This window comes from Aquarana catesbeiana, linkage group LG08 (assembly GCF_042186555.1).
Source record: "Aquarana catesbeiana isolate 2022-GZ linkage group LG08, ASM4218655v1, whole genome shotgun sequence".
Classification (NCBI taxonomy): Eukaryota; Metazoa; Chordata; class Amphibia; order Anura; family Ranidae; genus Aquarana; species Aquarana catesbeiana.
In genome coordinates this window covers 229,502,435-229,509,672 of record NC_133331.1, presented here as the reverse complement: position 1 = coordinate 229,509,672, position 7,238 = coordinate 229,502,435, and the positions used below count along the sequence as shown (strand labels likewise).

Here is a 7,238-nt window from a genome sequence, read left to right as displayed (position 1 = left end):
TCAGGTTGTATAGGGAAACCAGGAAGCAACAGGAACCAGGAAGTGTGGAGCACAGTGCCGCACCCAGGGCTTTTTTTCTCAAACAATAGGTGCTGGAACTCAACCCCGACCCCAAAACCCCTCCCCCTACACACACCCTCCAAATCACATCAAATAGTGGGTGTGGTCAGTCAAATTTCACGAACAGTAGGAGGGTCTTAAAGGGGCATTAAATTCCAGGATTTCATTACATACAGAATGCAGAGCTGTCACTTGTAAACACAGAAATCGGACTTGTGGTGATTGTGGTGAGCAGGCCCCCCACAAGGGTCTGAGCCAAAGGGGGTGGAACTGAGTTCCACCAAGTTCCCCCTGAAAAAAAGCCCTGGCCGCATCAGAAGTGACACACCAGTGTAACACACAGGGGACATGGCTATACTTTTTGGAGCCGCCCAGCTCCTTTGTCAAGCCTCTTAAATTTTAGGGGACCTGTGGAAGTGGAGGTTGGGGTAAATAAACATACTTTTTATGGCCCCCTCTACCTAAATGAGCAACTCAGCTTGCAGTGCAGGGGCAGCCTCACTACGAGGGAGGATTTTTCCTTTTCCCTTTCTTTTGCATTAAAAAACAAGGAAAACAAGCAACTGTGAAAGGGGTCCAAAATGTAATGCTGAAGTTCCTTTAAAGTAGTATTAAACTCAAAAGCAAACATTTATTATATTGCAGCTTACCGATTCTTAGATGTGATTGCTGCATTTGTTGTCTTTTAGGCTTTCTTTCTTTTATTTTCCCCTGGTGATCCAGCCAGTAAGTCTGTTGTTTTTAAAGAGAACAAGCTCTCCTGCAAATGTATCAGTTACAGGGATGAGGCAAACCATTTAACACTGGCAAGGGTGCTTACAATGATCAGCTTTTATTTATTTACATAAAACCTTTTTCCCAAAAGGAAATAAATGTTTTCTATAAAGTGTGAGCTGGAGTTTGGCTTCAATTTGTAAGGGCTAGTTTACACTTGCTTCAAAACATGGCTTCGCACACGCTTTGTTAAAGCTCTCTGAATGCCAGTCAAAGCCCCTGTCACTAAATAAAATGGTTAGCTTGCAGTTCTGTTTACACCTTGCTTTTTCAGTGGGGCTTCGATGAGGCTTTGGTGGAGCTTTGATGGGGCTTTGTGGGGCTTCGATGAGGCTTCCATGGGGCTACAAGCGAGCTTTGCCATAGACTTCTATGGAGGCTTTGAAGACGCTTTGAAGCACCACTAAAGCTACATGGGGTATAATTTTTGAAGCGAAGCCAAAGCAAAGCAAGCAGGACTGTAAGCTAACCATTTTATTTAGTGACAGGAGCTTTGACTAGCATGCAGAGAGCTTTAACAAAGCCTGTCCAAAGCCTTGTTTTGAAGCAAGTGTAAACTAGCCGTTAATGTGTGTTGAAATTGAAGCAAGTATAAGGTCCCTTTCACACTGGGGCAGTTTGCAGGCACTATTGCGCTAATAATAGCACCTGCAAACCGACCCGAAAGTGCCGCTGCTGTGTCTCCAGTGTGAAAGCCCTTGGGGAGCGGTGCGCTGGCAGGACGGGAAAAAAAGTCCTGCCAGCAGCATCTTTGTAGCTCCTTCCCCGATCCTGCCCTGCGAAATCAATGGGACAGCACGGCTATACCGCCGGCAAAGCGCCTCAGAGGCGCTTTGCGGTGGTTTTTAACCCTTTCTCGGCCGCCATCGGGGGGTAAAACTGCCCTGCTAGTGGCTGAATACCGGCAGTAAAGCGCTGCTTACAATAGCTGCACTTTACCGCCGACGCTGCCCCCGCCCCAGTGTGAAAGGGGCCTAAATGAGCCCTTAGTGTATCTAAATCTGCCAGTACATCCCCAGACTGACAATGCTGCTGTCCAAAGGTGCACCTCGTTCATCCAGAATGGAGGCATTCGAATACAGGAGGTGTGTTACTGGCTAGATCACCAGGTGCAAACAGGGAGAAAAAAAAACTTAAAAAAAAAAGAAAATAAATGCAGCCACCACATCTAATTATTGGTAAACTGTGATATATTACATTTTTGGTTTTGGGTTATTATTATTATTTCAGGTACTTATATAGCGCTGTCAATTTACACAGCGCTTTACATATATATTATACATTTACATCAGTACCTACCCTCATAGTTACATAGTTATTAAGGTTGAATAAAGACACCAGTCCATCCAGTTCAACCTGAGTGAGTGTGGGTGCGTGTGAAGGAGCTTCAAGGAGCTTACAATCTAAAACCGCTTTAAAAAGGGAGTCCCGCAAACATTTTTTTTTTTAAAAGTCAGCAGCTACAAATACTGCAGCTGCTGACTTTTAAAATAAAGACACTTACCTGTCACAGGGTCCAGCGAAGTCGGCACCCGAGGCCGAACCGTCCCTCAGTCCTCGGATGCTGCCGCCATCTTCGGTGTGGGAATCTGGGAATCAGGAAATGAAGCCTTGTGGCTTCACTTCCCGGTTTCCTACTGCGCATGCGCGAGTCACACAGAGCAATCTGAATGGTCCGTGCTGTCTCTGGGACCCGTGTGTGTCCCAGCAGACAGCGCGGCAGGACAGGAAGAGGCATAGACTCCCGTGGGATTTTTTGCCCGGAAGTGGGTGCAAATGCCTGTCTTAGACAGGTATCTGCTCCCCCCTCCCCCCTGAAAGGTGCCAAATGTGACACCGGAGGGGGGGAGGGTTCCGAAAAGCGGAGGTTCAATTTTTGTGTGAACCTCCGCTTTAAGCTTGTGGCCTCATGTATTCATTTCTCTCAAGTGCTTAGTGAATCGTTATACCTTTATAATTTACAGCAAGGTCTAAATGATGTATTTTTATTATTAGCTCTGCATCTCTAACCAGATATCTGCGAATGTCTTACGTAACTGTAACGGATGCACGTTTTTTTTTCTTTTGCACTATTTGCAGCATACTTTAGATTATCCATGATTTTGTTCCAGTGATATTCTTGCAGGCTTTGCTGCTTTTGTCAGGCTTATTGAAACTGCTTTCTCTAAGCCCACCCTTTGGGAGACAGTCTGAGAAAACGTCACCTTGGCAACCGGGCTCCATCAGATTCTTTCCAAAGAGAGAGACGCACACATATACACACACACACACATACATATATATACATATATCCTAACAGGAGCACCTCATACTACACATCTCTGACCATCTCCGGGTGAGAGGTAATTCTGGGGGCCGGGTGGGACACATTGATCCTTTGTTGTTGTTATTCATTTCTAACCTTTTACTATGCTGTGTAATGTGTTTTTTTTTCTGCATGAAAGGAGTTTGCATTTCATATTTATTGATCGCTGCATTTTTGATTTTGTCAGTTTGCCTCTCTATATTCCCTTGCATGCTCTAGCCATGAAAGCCTTTGTTAAACAATATACATACAAATATCCTCCTGAGCTATGAACAGGGACAAAGCTGGTGCGAATCATCTGTCCTCATTCATTACACCCTTGTGCTCCTAGTTGGGATCCTTGCTTTTTATTTTGTTGTTGAGATTGTGTTAATTGAATGAAGCTGAATTTGTATTTTGCATTTATATCAGAAAATGTTTTTGGAATGGCATCAGCCCTCTTGTAGACCCAAAGCAGGGCATTATGTAAGGTGCCTGGATTGATGTTTGCATTTTGACAGTTGACAGTTTATAGACATTCCTAATAGATGATTTCTCTTTATGTAGACAAATATTTGGCATAATTATTCACTGCATTTGATGTTAGTCTACAACTGCAGTATTTAAAGAGATGCATGTCGTATGATGTCATCCTAAACCCTGTGTGGAGCATCGCAGATCCATTAAATTGGCTGATTCTATGTTCCGGTGAAATGTAATTGCTCTTTGAATTTACCCTTGAATTGTCATAGATATGTATCTGATTATTTTAAAACCCTTATATACTGATTACAGCAATGCTTAGATAATTCAATCTACTCAATTATTCTTTTTTGTGCTTTTGTTCTCCCAATAAACATTAGTAGTCTGGCTACTTTTAAGGTAATATTACCCTTATTTCATCATTAAACATTCTCTAAAATCTATAAAGTGGCAGCAGCTTATATCAGGCCCTAATTTGCATTTTTATAAGCATTCTAACAAATTCAACAAATTCCAAACCTGTCTTAGGGATATTAGAGCTGTCGATGCTTTGTGATTCAGTTGCCAGGAGCGCAGGCCAACACTGGATTGTATTGCCTAAAAACACAATACAGTCAGCTCTGATCCTGTGGGAGAAATAAATAAGGAAGGTATTGGCACTTTGTAAAACATCTTAATGCAGTTCAATATTTAAGTCTTAAACACTGCAAGTGATTTTTGCTAGAGCGATCGTCATCCATGATCACCCAGCAATCAGGGATGCGTTGGGTTTGGGCAAAGCCCAGTTTGGCAAGCACTGTCACATGATCGCATCCCTGCTGGCTCAGTCAGCTGCGGCTGGGGCATTCGTCGCCCTGCAGCTGCACATGCACAAAGGGACGGGCATGCATGTGATCTTATTGACTTAATATGGCCAGATGACTATATTTTATTTATTATTTATTACAGGTACTTATATAGCGCTGACAATTGACACAGTGCTGTACATATATATTGTACTTTCACATCAGTCCTAACCCTCAAGGAGCTTACAATCTAAGGTCGCTAACTCACATTCATAAATACAAATACTAGGGCCAATTTAGACAGAACCCAATTAGCCTACCAGCATGTCTTTGGAGTGTGGGAGGTAACTGGAGTACCCAGAGGCCACGCAGGCACAGGGAGAACATGCAAACTCTAAGTGCCGGTTCACATAGGGGCGACTTGTCAGGCGACCTAGTCGCCTGACAAGTCGCCTCCCGTTCTGTGCTACGGAACCGTTCTAATAGGAGCGACGCAAGTCGCTCCGACTTAGAAAAAGGTTCCTGTACTACTTTGGGGGCGACTTGGGGCGACTTGCATAGACTTCTATACAGAAGTCGTTTTGCAAGTCGCCTCAGAAGTCGTTTGCAGGTCGCCTCGCTGAGGCGACCTGCAAGTCGTGCCGCCCCTGTGTGAACCGGCACTTAGGGAGTGCCGTGATTGGGATTTGAACTGATGACCCTGGTCAATGTCATTGACCTAGTATAGCCATGTGGACATGTTAGGTCAATGACATCACAAGCATCCCCACCCCTTTGATTACATGAAGCTTGCAGGGCGTGGAAAGCACTGTTCAGGCTGGCAGGGATACCAGCATGTGACAGCTTCCTATGGGTTCGACTGAACTGATATTTGACTGAGTTTGGACCGAACCCAGCTCATTCCTGCTAGCAATCGCAAATTAGATGGAACGATGGAGTGTAGCATGTAGTAGCTATTAAAAATAGTAGTCTAATACTCCAGATTTTGCTTGATCTATCCCTACTACATGCAAGTGAATGTGTATCAATTGCTAGTGATCAAATTGCAAGCAATGTTGCAGTCTGTGAAACGTAAGTATACCACATACAGATTGTCAACTTTTACATATTTAAACATATTTGAAATGGGTAGACATTGGATCCTGATTTAAACTATGCCATAAGATCAAGGTAATATACTTGCACAAAGGACTCATGCAATTAGCATTGTGTATTCAATCTTATTATTTAATGAATGAAATGCAGATTTGTCACATGCAAAAGTAAGCACACCTCTGAATTTACTACCACCTCAAATCTGTGAGATTAGACCGGCTGTTCCACATTAGGTGCCAATGGTTGCAACATCCTTAGGAAGTATGCAGGTGAAACCTTTCTTATTTAAACCTCAGATATTTAGGGTCTGGTGCTCTTCGCTATTGACATGTGTGGTGTTATCATGCCTAGATCAACAGAGCTCTCTAAGGCCCACATAAAGAAGAATATGAGTCTGGAAAAGAGATTTAAAAAGATTGCCAATCATTCATTGTAAGGAAATTAATCTACAAATGGAAAAGATTTCAAACGACTGTTTGCCCAGGACTGACCAGCCCAGCAAATTCAGCTCAATAGCTGAATATTTGATTCTAAAATTAGTCTCCAAGAACCTGAACATCTAATTGCGGGATCTGCAGGTAACTCTTGCAACAGTGGATGTTAAAATGCATGCATCTATAATCCAGAAGAGATTGCACCAATTTAACATGCAAGGGGGTACCAGGAAATCTCAATTGATGTCTAAAGAGAACAATAATGCAAGACCACAGTTTGCCTTTGAACATAGAGACAAAAACCAAGTTTTCTGAAATCATGTGTTGTGGACCAATGAATCAAAGATATAGTTGTTTGGTCACAGTAACAGTTGATGTGTTTGATGCAACCCATTGACATTGAACCATATCTCATACTACAGATATAATTTCATTTTCAGAAGAAACTCAAGACAAAATGTACATGTTTTTGGGGTACCTCTATGACCTTCAGAGGCAGGAAGCGATGTGACATCGCTTCTGGCGACGGCAGATGTAAACACTAATGTTTTTTTAGCTGGGAGACCTGAGATCGTTTTTTTTTTTTTTTTTTTTTTATCTCAGGCTTTCTCTAGAGGAGAGATCTGGGGACTTATAGACTGCAGATCTCTCTGTAAAGAGGACCTGTCGTGCCCTATTCCTATTACAAGGGATGTTTACATTCCTTGTAATAGGAATAGACGTGATAAAAAAAAAAAAATAAATAAAATAAAGGGAAAGTGTAAAAAAAATTTTTAAAAATAAAAATAAACAATATAAAAAAACAAAGCTCCCCATCCTCGCGAGCTTGCATGCAGAAGCGAACGCATATGTAAGTCATGGCTGCATATGTAAACGGCGTTCAAACCACACATGTGAGGTATCGCCGTGAATGTTAGAGCGAGAGCAATAATTCTAGTGCAAGACCTCTGTAACTCTAAACTGGTAACCTGTAAAAAAGTACCGAAGTTTGGCACCATTCCACGATTATGCGCAATTTTAAAGTGTGACATGTTAGGTATCTATTTACTCGGTGTCACATCTTCTTTTACACTATGCATTATAATAAAAAACTGCACTAACGTTAGTGTTTTTTTTTTTTTTAATGAATGAAAGTGTTTTTTTTTCCCAGAAAATCACGTTTGAAAAAATGCTGCACAAATACAGTGTGACATAAAAAATTGCAATAACTACCATTTTATTCCCTAAGGTCTCTAATAAAACATTTATAATGTTTAGGGGTTCTGAGTAATTTTATAGCAAAAAAATGATGATTTTTACATGTAGGAGAGGAGTGCCGGAATT

At 42.0% G+C, this 7,238-nt stretch overlaps 1 protein-coding gene across 1 annotated transcript in view; it reads left to right on the top strand.

The window, feature by feature from the left end:
* The first annotated feature begins 2,988 nt into the window (after positions 1-2,988).
* The window catches only part of CALY (calcyon neuron specific vesicular protein), a 79,494-nt gene continuing 75,244 nt past the window's right edge, over positions 2,989-7,238 (top strand). The window contains exon 1 of the mRNA XM_073596926.1: positions 2,989-3,176. The gene's annotated coding sequence lies outside the window, so the exon portion shown is untranslated. The remainder of the gene's footprint in view (positions 3,177-7,238) is intronic.